At 47.4% G+C, this 16,861-nt stretch overlaps 1 protein-coding gene across 2 annotated transcripts in view; it reads left to right on the forward strand.

Moving 5' to 3' along the window:
- Window positions 1-16,861, forward strand: part of LOC143923712 (uncharacterized) — a 128,079-nt gene that overhangs the window by 20,438 nt on the left and 90,780 nt on the right. The window lies entirely within an intron of this gene.

The following is a 16,861-nucleotide window of genomic DNA, read 5'->3' on the forward strand; positions in this document are numbered from 1 at the left end:
ACTCTGCCTCTTCCATACCTGTGCACAGGCAGAGGAGCTGTGCAGTGCAGATCTACTCCCGTTGTTATGGTAGACGGACCTGCTAGAAGCTATCCCACATGTACACGCTTAAAGTGGTTGTAAACCCTCCCCCACAACTTTGTCCCATGTAAATCAACATAAAAAAACCCTAATGAACACTGCTTGTAGATATCTCCTTACTTGTTTAGTATTGTTGTAATCCTTTTTGTTCTTTAGAAAAGCGTCACTAGCATGCCCAGATCTCCCCTGATTTTTGGCACACTCTATGTGCTTATCTATCTGTTATCAGGACTTCCTACGGCACACTACTTAACTCCCAGGAGACTTCAGAATCATTCAGAGCTTCCTCCTACACACCATGTGACCATGTGACATGACATACAGTGTAAACCAGGGAATGGGACAGCAGTACTGCAGTCTTATCAGCTGAAGCTGATAGGACTCACACAGGCAAACACTAGATAATCAGCACAAGTAAATACTATGAAATAAAACAAGTCAGCTATGAACAGGGAAGCAGGGTTGCCATAGAAATGTTGGATTGAGAAGGAGGCTTGGTTAACAGTACAGGAAGTGCTCAATGTAAGGGCGGAAATACACTCCACTGTGGACTCAGAAAACAATAGTTAAGATGGCGCTGCCTAACCCCTGGAAACAATTTTTTTAAAGTTTCTTTAAACAGTAAGTAATATGCGATTTGGGCTGGATTACAGTGGCTACAGTCTGATAATTACTTATTATAATGGACTAAATGAAAAGAAGCATCGGAGTGGGAGAGTTTACTTCCTCTTTAAGACAGGCTGCTAGAGAGACCTTTATTATCCTTGGTGTATCTTCACAAAGTATTAACTCTTGTACCGTTATCCTTGTACCCTAATGTGCTTAACTGACCCAAGCTGTAGGCTGTATATGCCAGTTACTTGCATTATACCCCTTGAGTAACTTCAGACCAGGCAAAGTTTCAAAAGCTTTGCTTAAATAATGTGGCATGACAATCAAACAAAGGCAACAGTCTCTCCTTAAACTAATTCCTAACTCAGGCGTGTGGCTGCCCAGCAACGGTAATAGTAACAACCTCAGACTTGCAGTACCTTTACAGCCTGGATCGGACCCCTGTCCCATTTTCACAGTCGGTGGGACCCATGAAAGCCCACCAAGAAACAGCCAGGAAACACAGTTAACACTAAACCTCCTGACTGGAGCAGCATCAAACTCTACCTGCCTGCATCCATATTGTGGACCAGATTCCTGATAGTGACACTGGTGGGTCATGCCCAGGCCCGGACTAGGACAAAAAATAGGCCCGGGCATTTTAGACTGAGCAGCCAACTTTTCCAGGGACCGGGGGGGGGGGGTTCGGTAGACATTAGCGGGGGTGCCTGGTGTTGGTCCTCCACACTGTGATATAAAGGGAACTGCACTAAAAAGGGGCACTGCAATGATTACAGTGCCCTTTTACAGGGCAGTCCCCTTTATATTATAGTGTCCCAGTCCTATTGTGGCCATGCCAGTACTGTCTGTCTCCTATTGTGTCCATGGACCACTGACCTGCTCTCTGGCGGTGCGGTAGAGCGTGTCTCTCTCTCTGGCGGTGCAGATACAGCGTGGCTCTTTCTCTGGTGGTGTGGTACAGCATGGCTCCCTCAGGTGGCGCGGGTACAGGGTGGCTCTCTCTGGTGCTGCGGGTACAGGCTGGCTCCCTCTGGTGCTGCGGGTACAGGGTGGCTCCCTCTGGTGCTGCGGGTACAGGGTGGCTCCCTCTGGTACTGCGGGTATAGGGTGGCTCCCTCTGGTGCTGCGGGTACAGGGTTGCTCTCTCTGGTGGTGCGGTGCAGCGTGGCTCTCTCTGGGGGTGCGGTGTAGCGTGGCTCTCTCTGGGGGTGCGGTGCAGCGTGGCTCTCTGGTGGTGCAGTGCAGCGTGATTCTCTCTGGTGGTGCGGTGCAGCGTGACTCTCTCTGGTGGTGCGGTGCAGCGTGACTCTCTCTGGTGGTGCGGTGCAGCGTGGCTCTCTCTGGTGGTGCGGTGCAGCGTGGCTCTCTGGTGGTGCGGTGAAGCGTAACTCTCTCTGGTGGTACGCTGCAGCGTGGCTCTCTGGTGGGGCGGTGCAGCGTGACTCTCTCTGGTGGTGCGGTGCAGCGTGGCTCTCTCTGGTGGTGCAGTGCAGCGTGGCTCTCTCTGGTGGTGCGGTGCAGCGTAACTCTCTCTGGTTGTGCAGTGCAGCGTGGCTCTCTCTGGTGGTGCGGTGCAGCGTCTCTCTCTCTGGTGGTGCAGGTACAGCGTAGCTCTCTCTCTGGTTGTGCTGGGGCTATTAGTTCCCCCAGTACAGTCCTCTGTTTCATTTGCCATGTCTACTGTAGTAGCTGCTACAAGCACTCCTCAGCTTGTTTCTGGGTTTTCTCTTTCACCCCAGCAGAGTGCATGCTGGAAACTGTAGTCTGCTCCCTGTTGAGACCAATGGTGCCATGTATCTCTGGGACTACATTTCATATGATGCCCCTCTAGTTTCTTCTGATTGGCCCTCTGTTTTGGCCAATGGGGAGGGAAAACGACCATATAGGAATGCCTTCTCTTCCCCTTCTGCCGACGTGAGACGGGGGAATAGTGACAGCAGCCTGCAGCTTTCCCCACCGTGCAGACACCCATGGCTGGAGGAGGAGAGTGGAACTGTCAGCGTGGCACTGAGGCTGAACTGTGTGTGAGAGAGACACACAGCACAGCCCATGCAGCCGCCAGTTCCGCATGACACAGGCATGGCTGTATGGCGGTAGGCGAGCGGCGGCCGTGGCCTGTGTTACCCAGGATCAGGCCGCAGCCGCCGCCTACCTCCCGCTGTGCGGCCTGATCATCAACAGGCCACGGGCGGCCCCAGCCCACCGGGCAAATGCCTGGTCTGCCCTATGGCCAGTCTGGGCCTGGTCATGCCTACTCAATGTGTGTCATCACAGCTGTTTGTAGTCCTCACCTATGGGGCATGTTGTAAAGCCTCACCCTGCGCAGAGATTTTCCAGCTCATGGGATAACAATCAAAGCACAAATAGACTAACAGTGGTTGTCGTCACTTGGACAGGTTAACTGAGCAGTTGCTTCTTTAAATACACAGTAGCTGCCCCCATGTGTTTTAACAAAAACGCACACCATTCACAGCATCATGGTAACTTCTTCACAGAGACCAAGTTCTTAGTTTCTAATTAGAGCATTCAATGATTCAACCTAATGCTGCGTACACACGGTCGGAATTTCCGACAACAAATGTTCGATTTGAGCTTGTTGTCAGAAATTCAGACCATGTGTAGGCTCCATCAGACATTTGTTGTCGGAATTTCTGACAACAAAAATTTGAGAGCTGGTTCTCAAATTTTCCGATAACAAAATCCATGTCAGAAATTCCGATCGTGTGTACACAATTCCGACGCACAATATTCCATGCATGCTCGGAATCAAGCAGAAGGGCCGCACTGGCTAATGAACTTAATCTTTCTCAGCTTGTCGTACGTGTTGTACATCACCACATTCTTGACGTTTGGAAATAAATCCAGGATTTTGTTGTCGGAATGTCTGATCATGTGTACGCGGGATAAGAATGTTTAAATATTGTTTTTATGAAAGAAAACAGTGCATTAAATGTTTATAAAAAATACACTACAAAACAGTCATAAGCAACAATAAAATAATCTACAGTCCCTGACAAAAGTCTTGTCGCTTCTCTATTTTGTAGAAACTCCTGCTATTAACCTGAGTTTTAATTAATCAATTGGTGTTAGAAATAGCTCATATGAAAAGCTAAAGCCCTCCCAAATGATGTTTAATGCACTGAAATAAATTAGTTTCACTGAAAAAAGATTTATCATTTAATCAAGACAGACAGGTCAAATTTTGGCCAGACAAAAGTTTTGTCGCCTATACAAAAATTGAACAACTTTACTGAAAATCCAAAAATATGTCAGCAAATTAAGTAGTGGTGCTGTGAGATCCAAATTTAATATCTTGTATGACTTCCATGAGCTTGAAGGACAGCATCCATGTGGTTTGGCAAGCATTCATACAATTTATCGATGAAGTCATCAGGAATAGCAAAGAAAACAGTCTTGCATGCCTCCCAGAGTTCATCAATATTCTTTGGTTTTGTCTTCCATAGTGATGGCCAAACAGTTTGCCCGGCGGTCGTTTCGCGGCGAATTTCGGCTGTTCGCGGTCCGCCCGTTCGGCGGACTATTGGCGCCGTTCGCCCGGCGGACTTCCGTGTTTTTACTGTGTAAAAGAACTTTGACCTGATGACACATCCATCATGGGGTACAGGACAGCCAATTGAGACATTACAGCACATGGACACTTGGACATTCCCCCTAACTTATAAATACACCCGATCCGGCGGCCATTTTACATTCTTTCTTCTGTCACTATAGGGAGAGGTTGCTGTGTGGAGCAGGGAGAGATTGCAGTGACCCAAATCGCTAGCTATTTGGTACACAAAAGTTCTTTTCAGGACTGGTATAGGTGTTAAGTGTATATAGGTTTGCTGTGCTACTGATTGTTGCAGCAGCCTGAGTGTCTTTTGTCAGTTTAGAGAAAGGGACAGGACGGTGTGTGCTGCTGTAGGGACAGCCAGATTAGTCATCATTAGCTGTTACTATCAGGTCCACAAAAGTGCTATCCCAGTAACCAGTTATTGTTCCAGCAGCCTCTGTTTTGCCAGTTTATATAGGGACAGGCAGGAAGCAGTGTGTCAGGCAGTGAGGGTCAGTTTAAACAGTAGCTGTTACTATTAGTTCCACAAAGGTTCTTTTCAGGACTGGTATCAGTGGTATGGTGATAGGCTTGTACACGTATAATATTCTTTCTTCCAAATATAGAAAGAATATTATACTTGACTGCTGCCCTTCTGCTGCAGTCTGCTAATCATTCACAGCTCACTTGTTCCACAAAGCTCTTTATCAGGACTGGTAACTTGGTCTGTCTAGGGTGCTACAGTACATAGGGTTGAGTGAGGTACAGTCTGCTATTCTATAAGGACTGGTATCAGTCCACAATACATAGGGTTGAGGTGCACTACTGCTGACCGCTGCCCTATACTGCAGCAGTCCTTCATCGGTATAGGGACTGACATACAGTCTGCTAATTACTCACACACAAACTACTTGGTCAACAAAAGTCCTTATAAGGACTGGTAACTTGGTCTGTCTAGGGTGCTACAGTACATAGGGTTGAGTGAGGTACAGTCTGCTATTCTATAAGGACTGGTATCGGTCCACAATACATAGGGTTGAGGTGCACTTCTGCTGACCGCTGCCCTATACTGCAGCAGTCCTTCATCGGTATAGGGACTGACGTACAGTCTGCTAATCACTCACACACAACCTACTTGGTCCACAAAAGTCCTTATAAGGACTGGTAACTTGGTCTAGGGTGCTACAGTACATAGGGTTGAGTGAGGTACAGTCTGCTATTCTATAAGGACTGGTATCGGTCCACAATACATAGGGCTGAGGTGCACTACTGCTGACCGCTGCCCTATACTGCAGCAGTCCTTCATTGGTATAGGGACTGACGTACAGTCTGCTAATCACTCACACACAACCTACTTGGTCCACAAAAGTCCTTATAAGGACTGGTAACTTGGTCTAGGATGCTACAGTACATAGGGTTGAGTGAGGTACAGTCTGCTATTCTATAAGGACTAGTATCGGTCCACAATACATAGGGTTGAGGTGCACTACTGCTGACCGCTGCCCTATACTGCAACAGTCCTTCATTGGTATAGGGACTGAGAGCTTTGTCACAGGGTCATTTAAAAAATGACAGGCAGAGGAAGAGGCAGGCCCTTCCGCAGGGGTGGTAGGGGTAGGGCAGGAGCAACAGGCTTGAGCCAAAGTGGGAAGTTGCAGAAGGTGCGTTCAATTACTTTAAAGGACGCACCAGACTTGGTTGAATGGCTCGCTCAGCCTTACTCTTCTGCACCCTCCTCATCCTCTCGATCTGCACCCTCTTCTTCACTCTCTGCTATGTGCACCCCCAAAGACACTACCACCAACAACACCACATACCTTCCGCTTGAGTCACAGGAATTATTTTCCGATCCATATCAAGAGGACATTTCTGATGCACAGCCACTCTTGGTATTGGATCAGGAAGAGGAGGTAGCAACAACCGCTACTCAGCAGTCTGACGACAATACCCAGATCAGCCCAAGGAGGAGGTTGGTCCCCGGTGTTGCTGCCTACTCCGAGATCTCTACTTATAGCGGTGGGGAAGGTGACGTTGATGATGACATGTCTAGTGATGTCACGTGGGTGCCCACAAGAGAGGAAGAGGAGGGGAGTTCAGAGGGAGATATGGACCAGCAGATAGGGAGGAGAAGCAGGAATAACTTACATTGCACAGGAGGGACAAAGCAGACTGCAAATGTATCAGGAGCGAGTCATCGACCATGTACGGTCACATCTCGCGCTCCCAGGACACCGGCACATGGCCCCGCAGTGTGGGATTTTTTTAATGTGTCCGCTGCTGACAATAGCGTTGCCATCTGCAATCTTTGCAGTCAACGCATTAGTCGCGGTAAGCCCAACACTCACCTAGGGACGACTTAAGAAGGCACATGGGCAGCCATCACCAAGCCGAGTGGGAGCAATGGAACACACAAAGCCACACTGCAGGCTCTCACCGTCCAGCCTCGTTTTCTACTTCTCCTTCTCCTCTCTCCTCACAATTGTCCTCCACTCCACCTTCCATCACGCCAAGCTCACATTTTTCTGCAAAAAGGCAGGCTTCCGTGGGCCTAATGTTCGAGCGCAAAAAAATTATGACGCCGGATAACCCTCTTGCCCAACGATTGACGGCTGGCTTGTCAGAACTCATAGCCAGCCAACTACTGCCATATAAACTGGTGGACTCGGAGGCCTTTCGCAAATTTGTGGCCATTGGAACACCACAATGGAAGGTCCCAGGAAGGAAGTATTTCTCAGAGAAGGGCATCCCAGAGCTATATGGCCATGTTCAGCGGCAAGTGAATGTATCTCTGGCACACAGTGTCGGTGCCAAGATACATCTGACCACAGACACGTGGTCTAGCAAACATGGGCAGGGAAGGTATATCACTTTTACTGCCCACTGGGTGAACCTTCTGACGGCCGTCAAGCATGTAACCCATGGCACCGTGTAGATTTGGTTTTACCGCCACGGATTGCATGCAGGCCTGACTCTTCTTCTCCTCCTCCTACTCCATCCTCCTCCCTCTCCTCCTCAGCTGACTCCTCCTTTTCCGCTGCTAGCGTCTCTTCCGTTGCGCCGCCCAAGCTCCCCAGAACCTATTCGACATGCCAGGTGATTCGTTGCCATGCCGTGCTGCGTCTGTTGTGCCTGGAAGCCAAGAGCCACACTGGCCCGGCACTCCTTTCAGCTTTGCGTTCACAGGCAGATCAGTGGCTAACACCGCTCAATTTGACAGTTGGTAAAGTGGTGTGTGACAACGGTGCCAATCTGCTTAGCGCATTGAAACAGGGCAAAATCATGCACGTGCCATGCATGGCACATGTCTTAAACTTGGTCGTGCAGCGATTCGTTGTCAAATAATCTGGGGTCCAGGACATCTTGCGGCAGGTAAGGAAAATCTTGGCCCATTTCAGAAGATCTTACACGGCCATGGCTCGCCTTGCTGACATTCAGCGGCGACACTATCTGCCGGTCAGACGTCTTATTTGCGATTGCCCGACGCGATGGAACTCAACCTTCTATATGCTTGATAGGCTGCTCCAGCAGAAACGTGCAGTTAACGTCTACCTGTATGAACTCTGCGGCAGAACCGGTTCTGGGGAGCTGGGGTTTTTTTCACAGCGCCAGTGGCTGTTCATGCGTGACGAATGCAGACTTCTGCGCCCATTTGAGGAGATCACCAAACTGGTCAGTCTCAGCCATGGCGCCATCAGTGACATGGTACCTTATGCCTTCTTTATGGAGCGTGCATTGCGTTGTGTCATTGATCAAGCTGTGGAGGAGCAGGAGCGGGAAGATGAGGAAGTCGCAATGCTGGATGAATTCCCAGGGGGGGCTACTTTATCTGAGACAAGTCAACAACAGGAGTCTGAAGAGGAGTCAGAGGAGGATGGTGTCGGGGCGGATGAGGAGGAGCAAGAAAAGCATGCTTTAAACCTTTCTGGGATCCCTGTTGTGCATGGATGGGGAGAGGAGAATGAAGGGGACGACATTATCCTGGATGATGAGCAGGAGCCAGGCCACCACACCGCTTCCAGTTTAGTGCAAATGGGGGCCTTCATGATCCAGTGTTTTAATAGGGACCCCCGTATAAAAAGCATAAGGGTCAAGGACCAGTACTGGGTGGCAATGTACTTAGACCCCCGGTACAAACACAAAATGGCGGAAATGTTACCGCCGTCGCAGAGGGCTGTCAGAATGCAGCACTTCCAGGCCTTGCTTCGAGAAATGCTGCATTCTGCTTTTGCGTGCGCTGGCAGAGGAGCAATTCCCACTCCCAGAGAAGGAGTTGCGGGTACCAATCCAACAGCGCCTGCAAGAAGAGGCCGGTTTGAAGATGTGTTGGTGACTTTGGATATGAGATCATTTTTTCAGCCGACCCATCGACAGGTGTCATCCGGATCCAGCATCAGAGAACGCCTAGACCGTCAGGTGTCCGATTACATTGGGTTAACGGCCGATGTGGACGCTCTGAGGAGTGATGAACCCCTGGACTACTGGGTGGGCAGGCTTGACCTCTGGCCAGAGCTTGCCCAATTTGCAATGGAACTGTTGGCTTGCCCCTCATCCAGTGTCCTGTCCGAAAGGACGTTCAGCGCAGCAGGGGAGATCGTGACCGATAAGCGTACTCGCCTAGCTCACAACAGTGTTAACTACCTCACATTTCTAAAAATGAATGAGGCATGGATCTCGGAGGAATTCAACACATGTGACCAGTAGACCATGTATATGTCTATAAACAATTTTTTTAATCAAGCACACAGACCTTCTTTCTTCATTTGGCTCACTTCCTTGTCCAAAAAAAGCACACCGTACTATATGCCCGTACCCTCCTCTTTGAAGAGGTTGAGCAGTGTCATATTTCTACTGGGGGCTGCTTATTATGAGGGGCTCCCACCATCCCTGTGCTGTGCTGACATCCTCCTGGGGCTGTACCTCTGCTGTGCATATTATGAGGGGCTCCTACCATCCCTGTGCTGTGCTGACATCCTCCTGGGGCTGTACCTCTGCTGTGCATATTATGAGGGGCTCCCACCATCCCTGTGCTGTGCTGACTTCCTCCTGGGGCTGTACCTCTGCTGTGCATATTTTGAGGTGCTCCCACCATCCCTGTGCTATGCTCATTATGAGGGGCTCCTACCATCCCTGTGCTGTGCTGACTTCCTCCTGGGGCTGTACCTCTGCTGTGCATATTTTGAGGTGCTCCCACCATCCCTGTGCTATGCTCATTATGAGGGGCTCCCACCATCCCTGTGCTGTGCTGACTTCCTCCTGGGGCTGTACCTCTGCTGTGCATATTTTGAGGTGCTCCCACCATCCCTGTGCTATGCTCATTATGAGGGGCTCCCACCATCCCTGTGCTATGCTGACTTCCTCCTGGGGCTGCTTACGGTGCAGGTGTCAGTGATGTATATCACGGTGCTGATGTCAGTGCTCTCTGTCACGGTGCTGCTGTCAGTGCTGTATATCACGGTGCTGGTGTGAGTGCTTTATGTCACGGTGCTGATGTCAGTGCTCTCTATCACGGTGCTGCTGTCAGTGCTGTACAGTGGTGTGAAAAAGTGTTTGCCCCCTTCCTCATTTCCTGTTCCTTTGCATGTTTGTCACACTTAAGTGTTTCGGAATATCAAACCAATTTAAACAATAGTCAAGGACAACACAAGTAAACACAAAATGCAATTTGTAAATGAAGGTGTTTATTATTAAAGGTGAAAAAAAATCCAAACCATCATGGCCCTGTGTGAAAAAGTGATTGCCCCCCTTGTTAAAACATACTATAACTGTGGTTGTCCACACCTGAGTTCAATTTCTCTAGCCACACCCAGGCCTGATTATTGCCACACCTGTTCACAATCAAGGCATCACTTAAATAGGAGCTGCTTGACACAGTAAGGTCCACCAGAAGATCCTTAAAAGCTACACATCATGCCGAGACCCAAAGAAATTCAGGAACAATTGAGAAAGAAAGTAATTGAGATCTATCAGTCTGGAAAGGGTTATAAAGCCATTTCCAAAGCTTTGGGAATCCAGCGAACCACAGTGAGAGCCATTATCCACAAATGGCGAAGACATGGAACAGTGGTGAACCTTCCCAGGAGTGGCCGGCCGCCCAAAATTACCCCAAGAGCGCAGCGACGACTCATCCAAGAGGTCACAAAAGACCCCACAACAACGTCCAAGGAACTGCAGGCCTCACTTGCCTCAGTTAAGGTCAGCGTTCATGCCTCCACCATCAGGAAAAGACTGGGCAAAAATGGCCTGCATGGCAGAGTTCCAAGGAGAAAACCACTGCTGAGCAAAAAGAACATCAAAGCTCGTCTCAATTTCTCCACAACACATCTTGATGATCCCCAAGACTTTTGGGACAACATTCTGTGGACCGATGAGACAAAAGTGGAACTCTTTGGAAGGTGTGTGTCCAAGTATATCTGGCGTAGAAGGAACACTGCATTTCATAAAAAGAACATTATACCAACAGTAAAATATGGTGGTGGTAGTGTGATGGTTTGGGGCTGTTTTGCTGCTTCAGGACCTGGAAGACTTGCCGTGATAAAAGGAACTATGAATTCTGCTGTCTACCAAGAGATCCTGAAGGAGAATGTCCGACCATCTGTTCGTGTACTCAAGCTGAAACGAACTTGGGTTCTGCAGCAGGACAATGATCCTAAACACACCAGCAAGTCCACCACCGAATGGCTGAAGAAAAACAAAATGAAGACTTTGGAGTGGCCTAGCCAAAGTCCTGACCTGAATCCTATTGAGATGTTGTGGTATGACCTTAAAAAGGCCGTTCATGCTCGAAAACCCTCTAATGTAACTGAATTAGGACAATTCTGCAAAGATGAGTGGGCCAAAATTCCTCCAGGACGCTGTAAAAGCCTCATTGCACGTTATCGCAAACGCTTGGTTGCAGTTGTTGCTGCTAAGGGTGGCCCAACCAGTTATTAGGTTTAGGGGGCAATCACTTTTTCACACAGGGCCATGATGGTTTGGATTTTTTTTCACCTTTAATAATAAACACCTTCATTTACAAATTGCATTTTGTGTTTACTTGTTGTCCTTGACTATTGTTTAAATTGGTTTGATGTTCCGAAACACTTAAGTGTGACAAACATGCAAAGGAACAGGAAATGAGGAAGGGGGCAAACACTTTTTCACACCACTGTATATCACGGTGCTGGTGTGAGTGCTTTATGTCAAGCTGCTGATGTCAGTGCTCTCTATCACGGTGCTGTTGTCAGATGACTCTCTCACTGTGCAGGTGTCATTGCTGTATGTCACGCTGCTGATGTCAGTGCTCTCTATCACGGTGCTGCTGTCAGAGGACTCTATCACGGTGCAGGTGTCATTGCTGTATGTCACGCTGCTGGTGATCATCTCCTGCACCCTCTTCTTTGCCTACCCTGGTCCCTGACCTTCCCTCTCCTCCATTGCCTTCATGCGCTCCACAGTCCTGAATTGTCACAACAATTTCCCATATAAAAAAAGAATGCTTGTAGTTGTCGATCCCAGATTCACCTCATACATGTGTTATGTCATTGGCCATGTGGTGGGTGGGTGTTTGCACAGCTAATAATTATTTTGTGGCTGCAAATTTGACCTATAGGTTTGCGAAGTACGCCTCCCATTGAAGTCAATGGGGCCCGCCACGAACGTTCCGGTTCGCGAACTATCGGCCGCGTTAGCGGTCCGCGTTCACGAAATGTCCCGTCAGAAGTTCGTCCATCACTAGTCTTCCATGCTTCATCTTTCATCCTACACCACATATGCTCAATGATGTTCATGTCTGGTGACTGGGCTGGCCAATCCTGGAGCATCTTGATCTTCTTTGCCTTAAGGAAGATTGATGTGGAGATGGAAGTATGCAATGGAGCACCACCCTGCTGCAAAATTTGGCCTTTTTTATGGTTGGGAATATAAGAGGTAGCTAAGATTTCTTGCTATTTTAGACTATTGATGTTGCCTTCCACCCTGCAGATCCCTCGCACACCCCCATACTGGATGTAACCCCAGACCATGATTTTGCCTCCACCAAACTTCACTGTTTTCTGGGTAAATCTCGGCTCCATGCGGGTTCCAGCGGGTCTCTTGCAATATTTGTGGCGACTGTGGTCCATCCTATTAGCAGGCTGTGGCCCTTGGCAAATGCCACACGGTTTTTCAATTGTCTTTTGTTTAGTGCTGGCTTATGGGCCATTATTCTTCTTCTTATTATTATTATTATTATGGGCCATCTATTCAACCATGGAGACCATTTCGAGACAGAATCCGACAAACTGTTCTGGTTGACACAGGGACTTCAGGTGACCAGGTCTCGTGGAGCTCTGCTGCAGTGGAAAATGGGCTGGCCTTGGATTTTCGAGCCAACAAACGGTCCTCTCGAGCAGTTGTCTTGCGGAGTCGGCCTGACCTGGCATTGTCCAAAACATCTCCAGTCTCTTCAAATCTTTTTTTTATCCTCTGAACTTGACGCTGAGACACATTGAAGGTGTCTGCCACATCAGCAGTGGATCTGGTCTTCAGCCTCTTGATAATCAACACTTTAGTCTCCGGGTGAATCTTAGGCATGTTTACAGAGGTCTAGTTGCAGTTGAGAAGGTCTAGTGTACTGGTGTTCTTTTTATACACACCTGAGACCTAATTGATCCATTATTAGTCACAGGTGAAGCTCATACAACAAGGCGACAACACTTATGTTTTGGCAAAAATGGACTCAATGAGCTTTACAAAGCTGTGAATATTAGAATACTTTTTTTTCAGTTTAGTTTTGCACTGAAACATTATTACAAAAGCTGTTGGGATTAAAATGACCCATTTCTTGTAAGGCTGCGTACACACGGGCGGATTGTCTGGCCAACTAAGTTCGTCAGACAATCCGACAGACAGTCCGGCCTACTTTTGAATGAACGGACTTGACCACACACGATGAACAGACAGTCCGCTGAAAGCTTGCGCGATGACGTGTACAGCACGTACGACGGGATTAGAAATACGACGTCCAATACACTGCAATGCAACCTTCGGCCGTGTAAATCCTTTCTGAGCATGCGCCATACTTAGTCCGTCCAACTTGCCTACTCACGAGCGGACTGTCCGCTGAAACCAAGTTTGGACGGACTGTATTACGGAAATTCCGAAAGACTTAGTCCGCCAGACAGTCCGCTGAAAAAGTCCGCTGAAGCCCACACACGGGCGGACTGTCCGCTGAAACACGTTTCAGCGGACTAAGTTGGACGGACAATCCTCTCGTGTGTACGCGGCCTAACAAAATCTTGAATAGAAATATATTTTAGCGGCACTTCAGGTTAATTTGTACACAAGCGACAAGACTTTTGTCAAGGACAAGGTTTTGGTAGTTCTGATTGTAAAACGAAAGATCCAGCTGCCAAATGCTTCAGCTTTTTCTTGACCATTGAGAAGGTATTGCATAATTACTTCCACCCAATCAAAGGGTCTGGGGTGTGTATTGTTGTGTTATAGTATCCCAAGGGACATAACCTTAATGTCAACTATCCAATGTACAACTATATTTCCATATAACAGAGTTATAAAATTCGCAAACCAGCATATAGCAAAATGAAATTATGCTTTGTTAGAAACCAAATATGAAAGAGATCTTATATATATTTCTCTTAAGAGGTCTAAGCCCTTGTACACACGGTCGGAAATTCCGACCACACAATCTGTCTGATTTTTTACAACTGATTTTGTCTGAAACTGGTGTTGCATACACACGGTCGGACAAAGTTGTCGGAAAGTCCGAATGTTCGGAACGTGATGACGTTTGTTCGTTCGTTCCGACATTCCTAGTAGCCAATAGCTTTGCTCTCGTACTTTGATCTGAGCATGCGTGGCACTTTGTCCGATCGGAATTCTCTACAAACGATCGGAAAAAGTCTGATCGGATTTTGTTGTCGGAAAATTTGAGATCCTGCTCTCAAATTTTTTCCGTCCGAAGTACCAACGGAAAAAGTCAGATAGAGCCCACACACAATCGGATTTTCCGAAAAATATAATCTGATCGGTCCTTTTCCGTCGGAATTTCCGACCGTGTGTACAAGGGCTAATGGGTCGTCTTGGCCGCCCGGACCTTGAAAATTAGGAATTTTTGGTGCCTCATTAGTGCAGCCACTTTTTTTGGAAAGTAACTCCTTTACCATAGGAATCATGTAATATGACTGCAAGTTGAAAGTAGTACAGGCTGTTTATGACCTGGCAGGGCTTTATCAGAAATTTTCTGAACTTCCAAGGCTATTGAAGGCTTTTGATGCCCTTTATAGCGTCTAACGTACAGTATCTGCTTTCTCTCAAAGGTACCTTAAGCCGGACTTTAGTTTGTCAAGTGTGTCACCTTCCCTGCTGCTTACCCTAGACATGAGATTTAAATTATCAACTTGTGGATTTTGGGGAAAATTAAGGTGGCAGAGTGTGGGGATTCAGACAGTGACAACAGTGAACCATGCCTACATAATGTGTATTAAAGTTCCCCCTGGTAATCTCTATTGGATGCTGTGTGACAGGTTGTCAATGCAGGAACACTACTGGGTGAGAACGGCAGTGTTCTTACAATAAGAAGTGCCTGAACAAGGACTTTCGTGGCAGAATCACCTGGTATAATTTTTATTAATATAATAAACATGAAAAAGTACTTGTTGAATTTTTGGTGAGCTTTTATCAAGTGGAAATCTCTGCAAAGTGACTCAAAATGCTCCTTTAGACAATTGTCACTGGAACAAGGGTCAGCGTCAGAAGTTCACCTCTTTATTCTGTTTTGGTGGAAGATCCAATATTATGAATTTCCCATCACTTTCTGTCCCCAATGACAATGGTCACCAAAACAAATAGAGAAGATGAATACCTTTTAGGAGACAGGAACAGCAATACAAATCCGACTCAGTTTTAACCCTCTATTAAAAGCTAAAAAGAACAACGGTTTTGACAGTCATATCTGTCCTACTTTGGATGGAGCTTTCTAAAAAGTATAGGGCTGCAACTAAACTAACGATTATTTTCATAATCGATTAGTTGGCCGATTATTGTTTCGATTAAACAATACATCGGTTAATGACCTTAAAAAAAATAGTGGGTCAAATTGACGTTCATTTTCAACCACAGTGACGGGAACATTTGGAAATAATAGAAAACGTCTTGGTCAAAAGGAATTTTCAGAGCGTGTATGTGGTTTTTGTTTAGAAATGAAGTGAAAATTTGAAACAAAATTCTTTCATTCAGTGAATGTACAAAGATTTTTCATCTGAATATTCTAACCTCAAAATTGATCCGTGAGGCCAGCATAAGGCTCGGTACGCACCAATGCAGTTTTTACTTGACTATAGTATGACTGATGTACCTTCGCTACTGTGCCACCCACCCAACTCCATACCTTGCCCCTTCCCATTAAATGAGACCACACCTTCCTTTATGGAGTATTTTGTGGCCGTAGCCTCTTTTATTAATCAAAATAATAGTTTTAACATGTAACAAAATATAAACCAAATATCAACAAAATATCAACAAACATCATTTAAACGTCAAAAACCTGAGCGCGTTAGTCATCTGCAGGAAATTCCCCCTCCCCACCCCATTAGCATATCGATCCAAACCAAGCACTGCGGTAATATTCCTTTAAATAGGCCTCAAGCTGACATGCTAGCTCAAAGACAGCCAACTCTTTTACCGCAGTGCACCCATTCACCATCTGCCATATCAACCCTCACTATATGGCATATCATCAACGAGCCCATATCTCCAATGGGTCCCGCATCAACTTCTCTGTGGGGAGGGGTTATCTTCCTGTACCTGCATCGACCAACACCCGCCAACCGCTACGACATCCAACACCGGAAACCTGAAAAATAAACTGAGTTAGCCTGTCGATCCCCCCCCCCCCCCCGGAGTCCCCATCGTAACCACTCCGTCCGATGTAAGGGAGGGAGGGCGGGAACTTCCTCAACCAAACTGGACGCTGGGGCGTAGCGCGCGCACGCATCCTCGCGCTGGCTCCGCCCCCCCAGCTGTCTCAGCCAATGGTTGCAGTCCACTTCTACTCATGCCAGCCCTGCCCCTATGCTCCGCTCGTGTACGGGCTGTGCTTGACTATAGTATGACTGATGTACCTTCGCTACTGTGCCACCCACCCAACTCCATACCTTGCCCCTTCCCATTAAATGAGACCACACCTTCCTTTATGGAGTATTTTGTGGCCGTAGCCTCTTTTATTAATCAAAATAATAGTTTTAACATGTAACAAAATATAAACCAAATATCAACAAAATATCAACAAACATCATTTAAACGTCAAAAACCTGAGCGCGTTAGTCATCTGCAGGAAATTCCCCCTCCCCACCCCATTAGCATATCGATCCAAACCAAGCACTGCGGTAATATTCCTTTAAATAGGCCTCAAGCTGACATGCTAGCTCAAAGACAGCCAACTCTTTTACCGCAGTGCACCCATTCACCATCTGCCATATCAACCCTCACTATATGGCATATCATCAACGAGCCCATATCTCCAATGGGTCCCGCATCAACTTCTCTGTGGGGAGGGGTTATCTTCCTGTACCTGCATCGACCAACACCCGCCACCGCAAGCAAGGATAACACCTTATCCTTGTGAGCACCGCCACACCT

The sequence above is a fragment of the Lithobates pipiens genome, unplaced genomic scaffold, assembly GCF_037356315.1.
Source record: "Lithobates pipiens isolate NorthernLeopardFrog02 unplaced genomic scaffold, aLitPip1_a1.2 Scaffold_22, whole genome shotgun sequence".
Taxonomy (NCBI): domain Eukaryota; kingdom Metazoa; phylum Chordata; class Amphibia; order Anura; family Ranidae; genus Lithobates; species Lithobates pipiens.